The 15,082-nt window shown below is 48.9% G+C and overlaps 1 protein-coding gene across 2 annotated transcripts in view; it reads left to right on the plus strand.

Moving 5' to 3' along the window:
- Window positions 1-15,082, plus strand: part of ZBTB47 (zinc finger and BTB domain containing 47) — a 98,109-nt gene that overhangs the window by 51,117 nt on the left and 31,910 nt on the right. The gene's annotated exons all lie outside the window — the stretch shown is intronic.

Consider the following 15,082-nt stretch of genomic DNA (forward strand, 5'->3'; position numbering starts at 1 on the left):
GAGACCTGAGGAAGGCAGGTTGAGGGCCTTACAGAGGCTCCAACGGTGATGTGTATCGGAGCTGGGGCTGGGAGTTCCTGGATCCCCGTTTCCTGTGCTTGGATCACATCGGCTCCTCTGAGGGGAGGGAAGAAGAGTTGGGGAACCCCTCAAAACCAAGGTGTAGTAATGCAGGGCTGCCACGAGCAGGTCTGTTGGCCAAAGTTGTCACAGCCCATCAGCCCGCTTGTGGCCCAGCCACCACGGGAGGCTGACGGCGCTACACCGAGCGGGTTATGCTCACTGATCAGAGGGTGGCGTGGGTGATAGCTAGGGCTGCTGATTTGGCAGAAATCACAGCGCCCGCATGGAAAATTCAGTCAGAGTCACGGGGTCTGGGACTGCTCTGCAGGTTTGATAAAAAATACCCTGACAGAGGAGGAGGAACTGACTGCTTCAGCAGTGCCCTCTTCCCCAGCAACCTTAATCCCAGCTCCATGCTGAGGGGAGAGGTGGCCCCAGAGTGGAGAGGGCTGGATTGTGAGCCTGTCCCGCACTCACTCAAGGCATGGGCAGCAGCAGCTCCTGTGTTCCCCCCGGCTTGGGTCCAGCTCCCCACTCTGGGTGTTGCGACCCTGGGCCCTTCATGGTAGGGGGCAGCTGGGCCAAACTTGAGATGGGCTGCGACCCTGAGTGCCAAGTCACAGTGCCTGGAGTGGGGAGCCGGCAGGACCCCTGCAGGACAGGAGCTGCAGAAGCCACTGCTGTGGGGTGAGTCATGCAAAAAGGTCACAGCCAAATGGGAAAATCTCACTATATGTGACTCTCTTCCCCACCGTGACATACTTGCAGACCTAATGATATCTCTGGTGTCCCTCAGCACCAGACACGCAGGTCTCTAATCCACTGGGTTTACAGAGCTGCTTGTCCTACCCATCATGGTGGTATCATCACAGATGTTGGGCTGAAGTTTTATTCATATACCAGGCTGCACCTAACTCCTGTTGATTTCAGTGGGAGCTAGGCACCTAAATACCTTTGAGGATTTGGGCCTTCTCTATCTGAGACATCTTAATAACTTTCCCAACCCTGCAGAAGGAGTTAAAGGCAGGGTTAGAACTTGGGATGCTCCCAGTACCTAAGAGCTGTTTCCAGCTACATTAGTGAAATCTGGTGTTTCCAGTGAGGGAGTCCAGATGCCTAGATTGGGTGATTGGTTACAGATTCTGTCCACGCCCGTGCAAATGTATCATGTTTCCAGGATTTTCATGATCCTTTCAAGGTTAGATCGAACTGGCATCAGGAAAGGCCTGCTCAGCAAGTTTGACATAATCCAGGGGCGGGGGATGAATATACAGATCAAGAGTTAAGAACAAAAATTATATGGTATTTTTTTCTTTTATAAGGCACAGTGTGAAAAAAAAATATCTTTCTCTAACCACAAATGTTCATTGGACATCCCATCAGTGCAGACAGAGTCACCTAGGCTGCTTCGGGAACAAATTTCTCCTGGAAGGAGAAAGTAATTTACTGTCAGAGGTGATTCCTTGGTTGAATCCCTCAGTCCTGACTGTTCCTTGGTACATATTCATAGGGCACCAGTTGCCATGCTGTCTGTTTGCTAATGAGGAGCTAGCTCATTGTTTTCTACTGAGTGCAGCGAGTGATGGTTTGATCTGATTGTGCGTATAATAATTTTTTCCCCTTTTATTTTTATATTGTTCTGTCAAAACCTGATTACAGATTCTTTTCTGTTGTATCCAGCGCTGCCTGAGGCAAACTGGCCATAGACCCTGCTGTGTGGTTCTTGTTTGGAAAAACAGAATAAAAATTCTTCTTAATCTAAAGAGAAAAAGAGGAATAGATTTGTGGTCTGGGGTTGCCGTTGGCCGCTATTGGCCATTTGATCTGTTAGAATCCATGTGATCGCTTACCGGATAAATAATTATAGTTCCTTTATCTACACAGAAATATGTTGTAAAGAAATGTTCTGTAGTGACATGGAAGTGGTCAAACTCAGTGTGAGCTTATGTTTTAACTAGAGCTAGTCGGAAAATCATTTGGGGTGTTTTTCAGTGAAAATATGAAAGCTGAAAAATTTCAATTTGGAATTGCTTCTGCAGTACCTAGTGATTTCCTTCCCCTCTCTAGGCTGAGCTGCCTGGTCTGACTGCATTTCCCAGGATGTAACTCAGTGCACCCTTTTAGAGAGAAGAGGTGGTGCATCATGGGAGTCCCCAGTTGTGGTGTATCATGGGAGATGTAGTCCAGCTAGGGAGCCTGGCAAATCGAGGAAAATGGGGCCATGAGACAAACAAACTACAATACCCATGAGTGACTAGCAACATATCCAAATAAAAATATTTTGGATGTTGGCTGCATTATTTAGGTTTTCAGGCTTCGATTTATTTCTAATGTATTTTTCTGGTGGAAAGCAGACACTTTGCACAAAAAATACTTAGTTTAGTCGAAAACCTAATTTTCCATCAAAAAATGGTTTGCTCAAAAATTTTCAACCAGCTCTAGTTTTCACTTAAAAATGGCAGAGAGCATCCTTGGAGGTGAGTGAAACAGTAAAGCAAGGTATTGCTGAGCCCAGATCTCAGACGCTCGAGCGTCTTTCTGGGCAGCACAGAATGCTGGGAAAGCTGCTCCGGTTTTCATCCTGTGCCAGAACACCTCTTGCGGATGGTCCCTTGTCACTGGACTTACCGGGGATTTGTGAGGCGTCCATGCAAACAAAGTCAGGGTCTGAGCCTGACTTTCTGAGCACCCCGCAGCTACCCCGGGACGCTGATGAGAGCTCTGAGGGCTCTAACCTTCCTGGGATCAGGACCACTTCTTGCATTTCAGGTCCCGGAACTGTGCTCCGTGACTATAATAAACACAAATGTTCCTTGGCTGAAGGATGTCCAGAGGGGCACATATTCTGTGATGCAATGGGACTGGCCAGGAGGAGTGAGGGCCTGTGGCTGTGAGCTTATCTCCTCCATTTTCAGGTGCTGGCGAGCTACAGTTATGCCGCTGCTCTTTCTTGTGGCTCGTTTCATAACACATGCTGGCGGCGGCTCTTTCTTTCTGCAGATGGCTTTAATAATTCCCTCCCGCCTCTCCGGGTTGAATGTATTCAACCCTTCCCTCCTGCCCAATATTTAACGTATAACATCGGTCCCCAGCAGAACAGAGTTATTAGGGCTCCTGGGAATAGCGCTGCAGATCTGGGCAAGTCATAAAGTTTTGAAGGTGAAGTCAAGTCAGGCCAAGGGGGGAATACTGGCCCAGCTCCCTCCAAATAAATTGCCAGCAAAGCTCTTAGCTCCAATGCAGGAGGCATAGTGAGCTCAGAGGTCGCTAACTGCCAGTGAGAGATGCCAAAAAACTGCTTGCCCCGGCTCTTCCTTGCTTTGCCTTTTATTCATAGAATATCAGGGTTGGAAGGGACCTCAGGAGGTATCTAGTCCAACCCCTGCTCAAAGCAGGACCAATCCCCAACTAAATCATCCACATTTTTTTTTCTTTTTGCCCCAGATCCCTAAATGGCCCCCTCAAGGATTGAACTCCTTGAGCAGGCTAGTGCTCAAACCACTGAGCTATCCCTCCTCCCCCGCCCCCCATAGACTCAAGCCAACGCCAAGCACTGGGCTCAGACCCTGATTTAGTTTGGTCTGTCCTGCACCTACTGGCAAAACCTGCCTGTTTCAATTCGTTTGAAGCTAGTTGGGCTTGAGTTGGTGGCACTGGATTGGGAGTGCCCCAGGACGAGGGAGGGTGAGTCGACAATAAAAATAGCAGCACTGGTATTTTGGGATGAATTAAGCGGAGCTGCACCGGTTGTATCTCCTAACAATAAATAAGTTAAAAGTAGCTTCTCCCCTCCCATTGTTTCCATGACCTGTATGGGTCCTGGAGATTGGAATCAGTGTCTCTCCAGGTCATGGTGTGGGGGGGATTTGTGGATTGATCTTAACACTGCCCCAGTCCATGATGTACTTGCTCTGTGGATAGAGAGCTCTTTGGTCTCTGGGGCTATCAATCCAGGCACTGATTTTTTATTGGTATTGCCAGAGGCTGGCGAAGTCCATTGCATAGAACACAGGTATATTCTCTCACCTGTGAAAGTGACGGGAGGGTGCTCCAGCCAGCTTCCACCGCTTCACCAGGTTTGTTGCTTCTCTCGAGTCAGTTGTTTGGTTTATGGACCGGATGGAGGTTCCCTTCTGCCAGGGTCACCGTGTTCCTGCCAAACTGAAAGACGAATCAAAAGCAGGAGACGGAGGCATAACAAGATCAGTGGCCAGAAAATGAAGTCAGTAAATGCCAAACTAGAAACAGGACCCATGATTTTTTAACGGTGAGTGTCATTACCCGTTGGAACAGGTTATCGGATTGTCCCTCACGTGGGTGTATTCCAAATGGAGTGCAATGTCACAGAGACCATGAAAGCATCTGATATTAATAACGAGCAAATCTGTTGCTAAAAAGCAAAGCTTAGGTCAGTGGCAGGACGCAGCTAAGACGTGCGTTGTCATCGCTGATTCTGGGATTGATTAGAGCTGCCTGGTGGGATAAAATACGAGCGGGGGTTGCGGATTTCACGTGTGCAGAATGAATTTGTTACGAGGAACAAGGCAGCACCGAGATGGCTGCAACTGTGGAGGTCGACTTATATCGGCATCACTTGCTTGTTAGTTTCATCCTCACTCAACAGGAGGTTGGCTTATATGTGGGGTGAGTTTTACACAGGTCCATTCAGTAAGGTAGGGTCCCCCTCCACAACTCACATAGCATTCCAAGTGTTTCCCTGGCAAGCAGTCTGCATTCTAGATTCTAGTGAATTCCTGTTTTAGTAATGACACAGCGCCTTGCACACGCACAGTGCTATCCAAATAACGATCCTTTTTTTAAAAAAAATACAGTTTATCATCATAGATAGAGCCACAGATCTCACCGTGGGTCTGCAGCCTGGTTGCAGCTTTGCGGGCAAAAACCAGAGCTGTCAGGCACTGTCAGTGAGACCTGTCGCTCTCCTAAAGAGCCTGCCCGTCTGCTTCTGCCTTCATAAGCTGCAGTGGGGTGGATGATGGATGCCACCCTGGCCCTTTCCCTGCTCCCCCACAGGGCCCTCGGGTCTTTCTTTAAATCCACCCCAATATTTTCAAAACAATTTCTTAGTGCGGTTGGGCTCGGATTGTTTTTAGTTTCTGGGAGATTTAATCAGACTCAGGTATTTTGCTTCCGTCGGTAAGAGCCTGCTGCTTCTCGCTTCTGGCACCTCTTCCACGCCCAAAGCCGCTAAAGGAAAACGGGCAAGAAAAGCTTTGTTCCTCTCCACTAACTGAGAGTACTGGTCTGCCGCATGGACATCCCCTAGGTCTCCTTTGTACGGGTCAGAGTGGAGCCAAGCAGACGTGGAATGGGTCGGCCTGTCCTGTCCCCGCTTGCTGGCCTTCACGCTCGAGCTGCTCAAGAGATGATTTTTATTCCCACCAAAAATGTTGATGAAAACGTTTGAGTCGTGGAGTTTAAGGCCAGAAGGGACCCCCAGTTCTTCTAGCCTGACCTCCTGTAGATCACAGGCCACCACTGCCACCCAGCACCCGCACACTGAACCCAACAACCAGAATGAGACCCAAGTGTTATAGCCCACAGAAGGCTATTATGTGCCACAGGAAGGACTGAAGTGCCTGAGGCCCCCGCAGTGGCAAGGGAATCCTTAAATGAGATGTACCCAGATAATCCTGGCAGGCGACACGCACCCACACGCTGCAAAAGTGTTTCATTGAAAACCCCACAATTTTTCTGCCCCAAAATCGGAATTTTTCAGGTTTGTGGTTTTTTTTCAGTCAACACTCCCTTCCCCCGCCCAAATTCGCACTGAAATGTCTGTTTTGACCAAAAAGCCATTTCTTTTGTAACCCCCTTCCTGCTCCAAACATTTCAAATGAAACCTCTGCTTCAAATGTTCTTCTGTCAAATACGGGAGACAGTGCTGTCTAGTGGATAGACACTGGCCTAGAGGGAGAGGGGTGTTTCTATTCCCAACTCTTAAACTGCACTGCAGTGTGATCTTGGGCTGTTTCCCCCCGACCCTGTTACCTGTCCTAACTATTTATGTCGTGCACTGTTTGGGGCAGGGACTGTGTCTTATTACGTGCTTTGCAGAGCACCAAGCAGGAGTACTTCTAGGCATTACTGTAATGCAAATGCGTAGTAAAGGGCCTCAGAGCAGGCCCACCCAGAACTGTCCTTTTATTGGCATATGAGAGGGTCTCGCACTCTGCAGTAGGCAGCGCTGGTTGTCAGTAGCAGATTTGAAGGTGATAAGGAAAAGGCATAATGAGATTCTTTGGCTGGAAGCTGAAGCTTCAGACTACAAATAAGGTGCAAATTTTTAACAACGAGGGAAATGAACCATTACATAAGAATAGGAGCATAAGAACGGCCAATATGGGTCAGACCCATCATCCATCTAGCCCAGGATCCTGTCTTGCGACAGTGGCCAATGCCAGGTGCCCCAGAGGGAATGAACAGAACAGGTAATCATCAAGTGATCCATCCCCTGTCATCTGGCAGTCAGAGGTTTAGGGACATCCAGAGCATGGGGTTGCGAACCTGAACATCTTGACTAATGGCCATTGATAGATCAATCCTCCGTGAACTTATCTAGTTCTTTTTTGAACCCAGTTACACTTTTGGCCTTTACAACATCCCCCGGCAACGAGTTCCACAGGTTGACAGTGTGTGGTGTGAAGAAATACTTCTTTCTGTTTGTTTTAAACCTGTTGCCTGTTAATTTCATTCATTGACCCCTGGTTTGTGTGTTATGTGAAGGGGTAAATAACATTTCCTTAATCACTTTCTCTCCACCAGTCATGATTTTTCCTCTGTTTTTTTTCCTGCGCCTCCCCTTTCTTTCTTTTCCTTCCCCGTATATCCTCCCAAGTCCATCGTTAGCCCAGTGATCACCATTGAGTTGCTCACAATCCCCCAGCAGAAAGTGTTCAATTGCTCATAGCTGAGCCTGCAGCCTTCTTCATGCTGCAGCAAGGTCAGGGACCAGGTCGCTACAGTTAGTGCCCTGTCTCGGCCTCTGACAGCCTCTTTTACTCGGCTGCTTAGCCAGGGTGGCATGTTTGGCTCCCTTACTGGTTTTGTTGATTTGGTTTGAGCTTCTATTTTGGTGTATTTAAAGTTTCCATGCAGCTCGCAGGCATTTCACTCTTGTAACTGTTCCTTTTAATTTCCATTTATCTGGCTTCCTCATTTTGATGGAGTTCCCCTTTTTGAAGTTAAATGCGACTGTGCTGGGTTTCTTTGGTATTTTCCCTCCTACAAGGATGCTAAATGTAATTACATCGTGTTCACCTTTACCGAGCAGTTCAGTATCTTGGACCAGATCCCGTGCGCCACTTAGGACTAAATCAAGAATTGCCTCTCCCCTTGTGTGTTCCAGGACTCGGAGCTGCAAGAAGCAGTCACTCATGGTGTCTAGAAACTTTATCTCTGCATGCCATCCTGAGGTGACATGTACCCAGTCAGTATAGGGATAGCTGAAATCCCCCATTATTATGGAGTTTTCTGTTTTTGTAGCATCTCTAATCACCCTGAGCATTTCACAGTCACCATCACCATCCTGGTCGGGTGGTCAGAAGTATATTCCTGCTGCTACACTCTTATTATTCAAGCATGGAATTTCTATCCATAAAGATCCTATGGTACAGTTTGGTTCATTTGGGATTTTTGCTATATTTTACTCTATGCTTTCTTTCATATATAGTGCCATTCCCCCACCAGATCGATCTACCCTGCCATTCCTGTATATTTATTTTGTACCCTGATATTTCTGTGTCCCATTGATTCTCATCATTCCACCAAGTTTCTGTGGTGCCTGTTATATCTATATGCTCATGTAAGATCAGAAACTCAAGTTCACTCATCTGAGTATTTAGACGTCTAGCATTTGTATACAAGCACTTATAAAATGTGTCAGTATTTAGTTCTCTGCCTTCATGTGATGTAATTGAATGGGACTGTTTTTCATTTGACTGTTTCTCTTCAGTTCCCACCTTTACATTACCAATGTCTATCCTCTCCTCTTTACTAGAATACAGAGTATCCTTTTAATAAATCCTCCCCAAAAGGATGTCTCTGTCCAAACCATGTGATCCTCTGCACCTGTCAGCATTCCCTAGGGTTGCCAATTTTGACTGGGCGTATTCCCAAAGGTTTCATCATATGACACCATCTTTAATTAAAGATTAATCTTTAATTCCTGGAGACTCCAGGGCAATCCTGGAGGATTGGCAACCGGACTTTTTAATTTTACATGTCAGGAATCTGTTGTTTTAGTTTAGGTGGTGCCCATTGTTCCAGAGAGACTCCTCCTTTCCTAAAATGTTCTCCACTTCCTAACAAACCTAAATCCCTCCTCCCAACACCATCATCTCTTCCACACGCTGAGACTTTGCAGTTCTGCCTAATAGGCCCTGCGTGTTTCACTGGAAGCATTTCTGAGAATGCTACTATGGAAGTCCTGGACTTTGCTCTCTTACCTAGCAGCCTAAATTTGGCCTCCAGGACCTCTCTGTCCTACTTTAGGGTTGCCAACTTTCTACTCACACCAAACTGAACACCCTTGTCCTGCCCCTCCTCCTAGGCCCCGCCCCTTCTCCAGGGCCTCCTTCGCTCACTTTCCCGATCCTCATTCACTCGCTCATTTTCACCGGGCTGGTTCGGGGGTTGGGGTGCAGGAGGGGGTGAGGGCTCCGGCTGTGGGTGTGGGCCCTGGGGTGGGACTGGAAATGACGAGTTCAAGGTGTGGGAGGGGGCTCCGGGCTGAGGCAGTAGGTTGGGATGCAGGGGGGGGGTGAGAGCTCTGTTCGGGGATGCAGGCTCTGGGGTGGGGCAAGGGATGAGAGGTTTGGGGTGCAGGAGGGGGCTCCAGGCTGGGGGGGTGGAGCCAAGGGTTTCGTAGTATGGGAGGGGGCTCTGGCCTGAGGCAGTGAGTTGGGATGCGGGAGGGGGTATGGGCTCTGGGCTGGGGGTACGGGTTCCAGGGTGGGCCCAGAAATGAGGGTTTTCGGGTGCAGAAGGATGCTCCAGGCTGGGACTGAGGGGTTTGGGGGGCAGGAGGAGGATCAGGACTGGGGCAAGGGGTTGGGGTGCGGGGGGATGAGGGCTCTGGCTGGGGGTGCGGACTCTGGTGTGAGGCCAGGGATGAGGGGTTTGGGGTGCAGGAGGGTGTTCCGGGCTGGGACCGAGGAGTTCGGAGGGCTGGAGGGGGATCAGGGCTGTGCCACTGACAGGATTTTTAACGCCCCGGTCAGCTATGCTGACTGGAGCCGCCAGGGTCCCTTTTCAACCGGGTGTTCTGGTCGGAAACCGGACGTCTGGCAACCCTACATGTAGCATGACCACTGGATCCTCTGCAGCACTGCACATAAGTCTGTCTAGATGTCTCAAGAGGGCTGCAACCTTGGCACCCAGCAGGCAATTCACCATGCGGTTCTCCCCACCATCACAAACCCAACGAACCCATAACTATTACCTGTCTCTTCCTAATAATGGGGGTCCCTTCCCCAGGAGGGGTATCCTCAGTGCGAGGGGATACCATAACATCATCTGGAAGGAGAGTCCCAGCTGTGGGATCCTTTCCTCCACTCCAGCTTGATGTTCTTCCTCAAGACTTTTTTCCTCCCAAACAAGCACAGAGGCTGTCAGTCTGGGGGTCGGACCACTCAACAGCGTCCCAGAAAGTCTCCTCGGTGTACCTCTCTGTCTCCCATAGCTCCTCCAGTTTAGCCACTCTGGTCTCCAGAGCCTGTGCTCGGTCTCTGGGGGCCATGAGTTACCTGCACCAAATGCACACGCCTGCTGCCTGCCCACAAGACAGGTAATCACACATGCTGCATTTGGTGCAATAAACTGGACTGCCCCCACTCTGCTGCGGGACTTCTGCCTGCATTATTTTTACGCTGGCAGGGGTCTTTTTTGTTTGTTTGTTCTTTGTTTTGGGGGGCGATTATTGGCCTAAATTGAGAATTTGTTTGTTAGGTGTATCTGCCTCCCTCGCAGAACTTCCCTGTTTGCTGCTCCTGTTCGCTAGCCATTGGAATAACTTATCTAGGAACACCAGGGAGTCTCCATGGCTTGCAGTCTTTAAGTCAAGACTGCTCTCTCTCTAAAAGAGTTGTTGTAGCTCAAACAGGGCTGGATGCAGAAATTGGGTGAGGTTCTATGGCCTGGGTGACGCAGGAGGTCAGACTAGATGATTGTCGTGGTCCTGTCTGGCCTTAGGCTGCATGAACGTATTCCTAGAGTTGCTGCTTAAATACCCTGTGCTGTGCTAGCTGTGGACAGTCGCAGGTGGCGGACGCCTAAGATGGAGGGGTTTCTCTCTCGCTGGGGGTGATTAGATCCCTGTCTGGCAGTGCCCCAGAGCTGCAAGACACATTGTAGGATCTAGGGACCTTGACCTTCAAAAGAAAAGCAAAGTACAGCTCGAGAGGGAGCAACCAATTACACTGTTCTCCAGCCTCGGGCTGCTACTAAACAGCTCCAGCCTGGCTTTAAATTTTTCCAGGTGATGCCTTGCCTTAGGCAACAAGAAATACAACAGCTTAAATCCTCCTAACCAGGGCTGATAATTAGTTAAATAATGGGAGTTGGAGTGTTGTGTCCTGTAATTGCGTAATTGCCTTTAACAGGTGTGTGGGTTTGGCAGGCAGAATGCAGCACCTTTTGAGAGACCGCTGCGGGAACTTTTGCTGCGCCCTGTTCTCTGTCCAAGAACATAGAGGAAGCTAGGCCAGCTGCTCTTCAATTGAGCAGTAAAACCCCCACTGACTTCAATAAATCCATCCTGGGGCTGACCTAGGAGCCCTGAGTGAAAATGTTCCCAGGCAGGTGGCTAAAAAAACCAGACTTGACTCATGAGGCTGAGCAACATTGGCCGTATTTTCCATTATTTTCCATTAGCTTGAGAAGTCGCTATTGATTTGTTCCGATGGTTTGCTGACCCTGCTGGGCAGAGGAGCGGGGGACGAGGGGATGAGTTATCCCAGTTGCTTAACAGCACAGCTTCCATTCCCTGCTTACAGCTTTTTTTCTTTTGAGTCTTCATTTAATGGATGTGAAAAAGACCAACCTTTTGGTTTTGAACTCTTCACCGTGCCGGGGCCCTCTCATTCTGCAAGGTATGTACTTACGGCTAGGGGGTCAAGAAGAGAATGCCATCTTCCATAACAGTGAGAGAAACCGTGTTGGATAGAGTAGCCACGTAACTTAGCACTGAAGTGAAGGGGCGGGTGTGGGGGGGAAATGGGAAACATAGCCTAGTAAAAATTAGAAGCTAGTATACGTTGTGATGTACTAGCGTTGGGTGTATGAGCAAGTGACGTTATCCTGTGGGCTCGTTGTAGACAAGGGATGTATAACTTCTGTCTGAGGTAGCACAGTGCAGTGGTTAGGGGGCTAGACTGGGACTTGGGAGATCTGCGTTCAACTTCCTGCTTTATCACAGATTTGCTGAGTGACCTTGGGCAAGTCGCTTTGTCTTTCTATGTCTCAATTCCCCACCTCTAAATAGAGAAGGCGATTAACCATTGGCACAATTTACTAAGGGTCACGGTGGATTCTCCATCACGGGCAATTTTTAAGTCAAGATAGGATGTTTTTCTGAAAGATCTGCTCTAGGAATTTTTTTGTGGGGGGGTGGGGGCGTTCTCTGGCCTCCGGAATGCAGGAGGTAAGACCAGGTGATCACAGTGGACCCTTCTGGCCTTGGAATTGACGAAAGTGAGGATGTCATGGTTGCAGGGCAAGCTGCACTTCTGGCCCCCCTGAGGGTAGCCCCTCAGGTTCTGGGCCTCTTGCCCTTTTCCTGTCCCCGGGTGGAGTTCCCCGTTCTTCCCCTCGCAGACCATGATTTGGTGACACCACCTCTTCCTTTGCAGGTCCAGCTGGGTGCAGGCACCTGATTTTCTTCCTATGGAGAGCCAGTGACCTTCTTAAAACCTTGTGATTTTTATTTAATAGTAGGAACAAGCACTAGACAAAAAATGATTTTACATTAACAAACAGCATATACACGTCTATCTTACCTAAAGGTCTACCATCCCAGAAGGGCTGCCTGGCCTAGAATCTCCAACACGCCCAGTGGGTTCCTGGGTCTGATTCTAGTTGCCGTCTGGTTTCCCCTGCACTCCCCAAGACTCTGTCTGTCCTGTTAAATCTTGCCAGCCTTCTTCGTCCTACAGGAAGGGGGAGGGATAGCTCAGTGGTTTGAGCATTGGCCTGCTAAACCCAGGGTTGAGAGTTCAATCCTTGAGGGGGCCATTTAGGGATCTGGGGCAAAAATTGGGGATTGGTCCTGCTTTGAGCAGGGGGTTGGACTAGATGATCTTCTGAGGTCCCTTCCAACCCTGATATTCTATGATTTAGAGAGAGAGGCTTATTCAAGTCTTGGTGAGCTTTGGCCGTGCTGGTCCATCCAGTCAGGTAGGCTCAGTGTGGGATTGAGCTAGCATCACTGGACTAATAGTCCTTGCATTGTCCCTTTAACAGTCTTCAGTGTCAGATGGTAGTTGTCTAGGTCATCTTCTCCATCTTCCCTCTACTCTCGGCTGAGTAAGAATTACTTAAACCCAAACATGGAAAACGCCATCCTGATAGCCAGACCCAACATGCAGCAGTAATAAATTCTCACAGGGCAGTTCCATATTCACCAGAGGGGATAATACACTCCCTACCTTACAGGGGTGTTGTGAGCAGAAATACAGTAAATAGTGCGAGGTTCTCAGATACCCCAATGATGAGAGCTGCATAAATGCTTTAAGGGCTTTTCTATGTGGGAAAGTTTTAGCAGTTATCCAGGTATCGTTATACTGGTAATAGAACATCATCTTCAGTGTATAATTGCTCTATTATTCTGCTATATAAAAGGGTTGTTCTCAGTTTAACTTACACACTGTCCCAAGCAGCATGAGCTAAACTGAAAAAAAAAAAGTACTCTTACACCAGAATAAGTGAATGCCCACACAGGGGGTTACACCAGGATGGCTATTTCTGGTTACATTCACACCTTAGGTTATATAGAAAAAACTTTCCCATGTAGACTGGCCATGGATGGATGGATAGATGAAGTGAGCTGTAGCTCATGAAAGCTTATGCTCAAATAAATTGGTTAGTCTCTAAGGTGCCACAAGTCCTCCTTTTCTTATTGTCACCTGTGGGCGCTCTGAAGTAATAAAGGCCTGTAATTTTTATCCCCTAGAACTGTAGGACCAGCGTTCTAGCCCCAGCTCCCCACGTGTGTGTGTTTTAGACAATCATTGTTTCTTGTCTGCAGCCTTTGGGCTTATCTCACTGTAACGTGTGTCTGTGTGTGGGTGTGTGTACGGTGCAGTACTTCGCCGCAGGATGCAGGCTGACTTGCCGTATGGAACGCTGAGCGCCGCTGAGGTTCTGATCTTGCTAAGCTCAGAGACGCTAAGTAGTAGCAGGGGAGGGAAGCAGCTGAAATCACTACAAGCCTACATGCTTGTCTGGTTCCTTTTGTGGTTTGAGGAAAGAAGCCAAATTGACCCTCAGGACTTTTTACTATAAATTCCAGCTCTTGGGTTGAGCAGGAACGCTGTGCCTGCTGCAGCCCGCGGTGATGGATGCCGAGGGCACGCTGGCTCTCTTGTGACTTTCCCCAGACTTAGTGTGAGATGTGTGTGGTGTGTGTGCCCGGTGATGCCCTTCCCCCAGATCCCGCTTTGTCACAGCCCATGTGAAGCAGGAAGGAGCATAGCACTTGCATGCTGCCACTCTTGTCGAGTAAATTCTCATTTACGCCAATGCCCCTTGGCATCGCTCTGGCAGTGTATAGGAGCCTTCAGGTGGATGTAAGCTTACTCTCCTTGTAAGGCCCCGTTTACACTGCCAGTGTGGGGCCAAGGGGACATTCATGTAGAGGAGAATCGCGCCCTTGGTCTTCAGAGCTGCTTCTGAAACAGACAAGGCTTGTGTGAAAGCCCCCCCTCTCCATACGCCCACATAACACCCGTTAATTCCCAGCTGGAGGGGCTGTGCTCTCGCAGCTGGAAAATCACGCTGCCCTCCTGCTCAAGCGATTTAATTGGGGATTGGTCCTGCTTTGAGCAGGGGGTTGGACTAGATGACCACCTCCTGAGGTCCCTTCCAATCCTGATATTCTATGATTACCGAGTCGGGGGGACAAAATTCCCGTCTGTCCATCATCAGAACCATTTATAACCTTGCTTATAAATGTACCCTCCAGGAGCTGTGTGGAAGCCCTGCAGTGGGAGTTCTTTCAGCTGGCCACAGACCAGGAATGGCGGAATGCAGAACAAACTGCACCCACGCTGCCCTGCCAGCCAACATGCTCTCGAAAAGCCAGGGGCTTTTCACGAGCTGGGAGGGGAGTTCAGTCCTCTGGGCCCATTCAGCTCTTGGAGGCTTTGCTAAGACTGCTGACAAGGGTTGGTGCTCTGGATGACTCTTTCTGTGCAGGAAGGGTCTTGCTTACCTGGGCACTCCATATACCTGGGAACGTGGCCACATCCTGTGCTGCTCTCCAATTTTAATTCCTTTTAGCCTCCCAATGCAATTGATGCGTCACTGAGCTAGTGGCTGAAAAACTCGTAGCTCTTAGAAGAGCTCAGCAGGTGCCGTGGCGGATGATCTACTACTTGGAGTCTTGGTCGGTGCTGCCTTGTGGATAGACCATTGACCTGAGAATCAAGAGACCTGGGTTTCAATTCTTGGCTCTGCGGCTGGCTTGCTAGCGACTTTGGGCAAGTCACTTTACCTCCATCCGTCTCAGTTTCCCCATCTGTAAAAGGGGGATATTGATACTGACCTCCTTTGCAAAGGGCTTTGAGATCCACTGATGACAAACACTGTGTCAGCGCTGAGGATTGTTACTATTTGATTTAAATCCGGATAGGAGGTCTCTCTCTAGAAGTAAAGCTTTAGCAGCTACTGGGCTTGATTCAGGAATTACTGGGCGAACTATGGTGGCCTGTGTTACGCAGGAGGTGAACCTAGATGATCACAAAGATCCCTTCTGGCCTTTCCACCATGAACATGAGCCATT

This window comes from Eretmochelys imbricata, chromosome 2 (assembly GCF_965152235.1).
Source record: "Eretmochelys imbricata isolate rEreImb1 chromosome 2, rEreImb1.hap1, whole genome shotgun sequence".
Lineage (NCBI taxonomy): Eukaryota > Metazoa > Chordata > Testudines > Cheloniidae > Eretmochelys > Eretmochelys imbricata.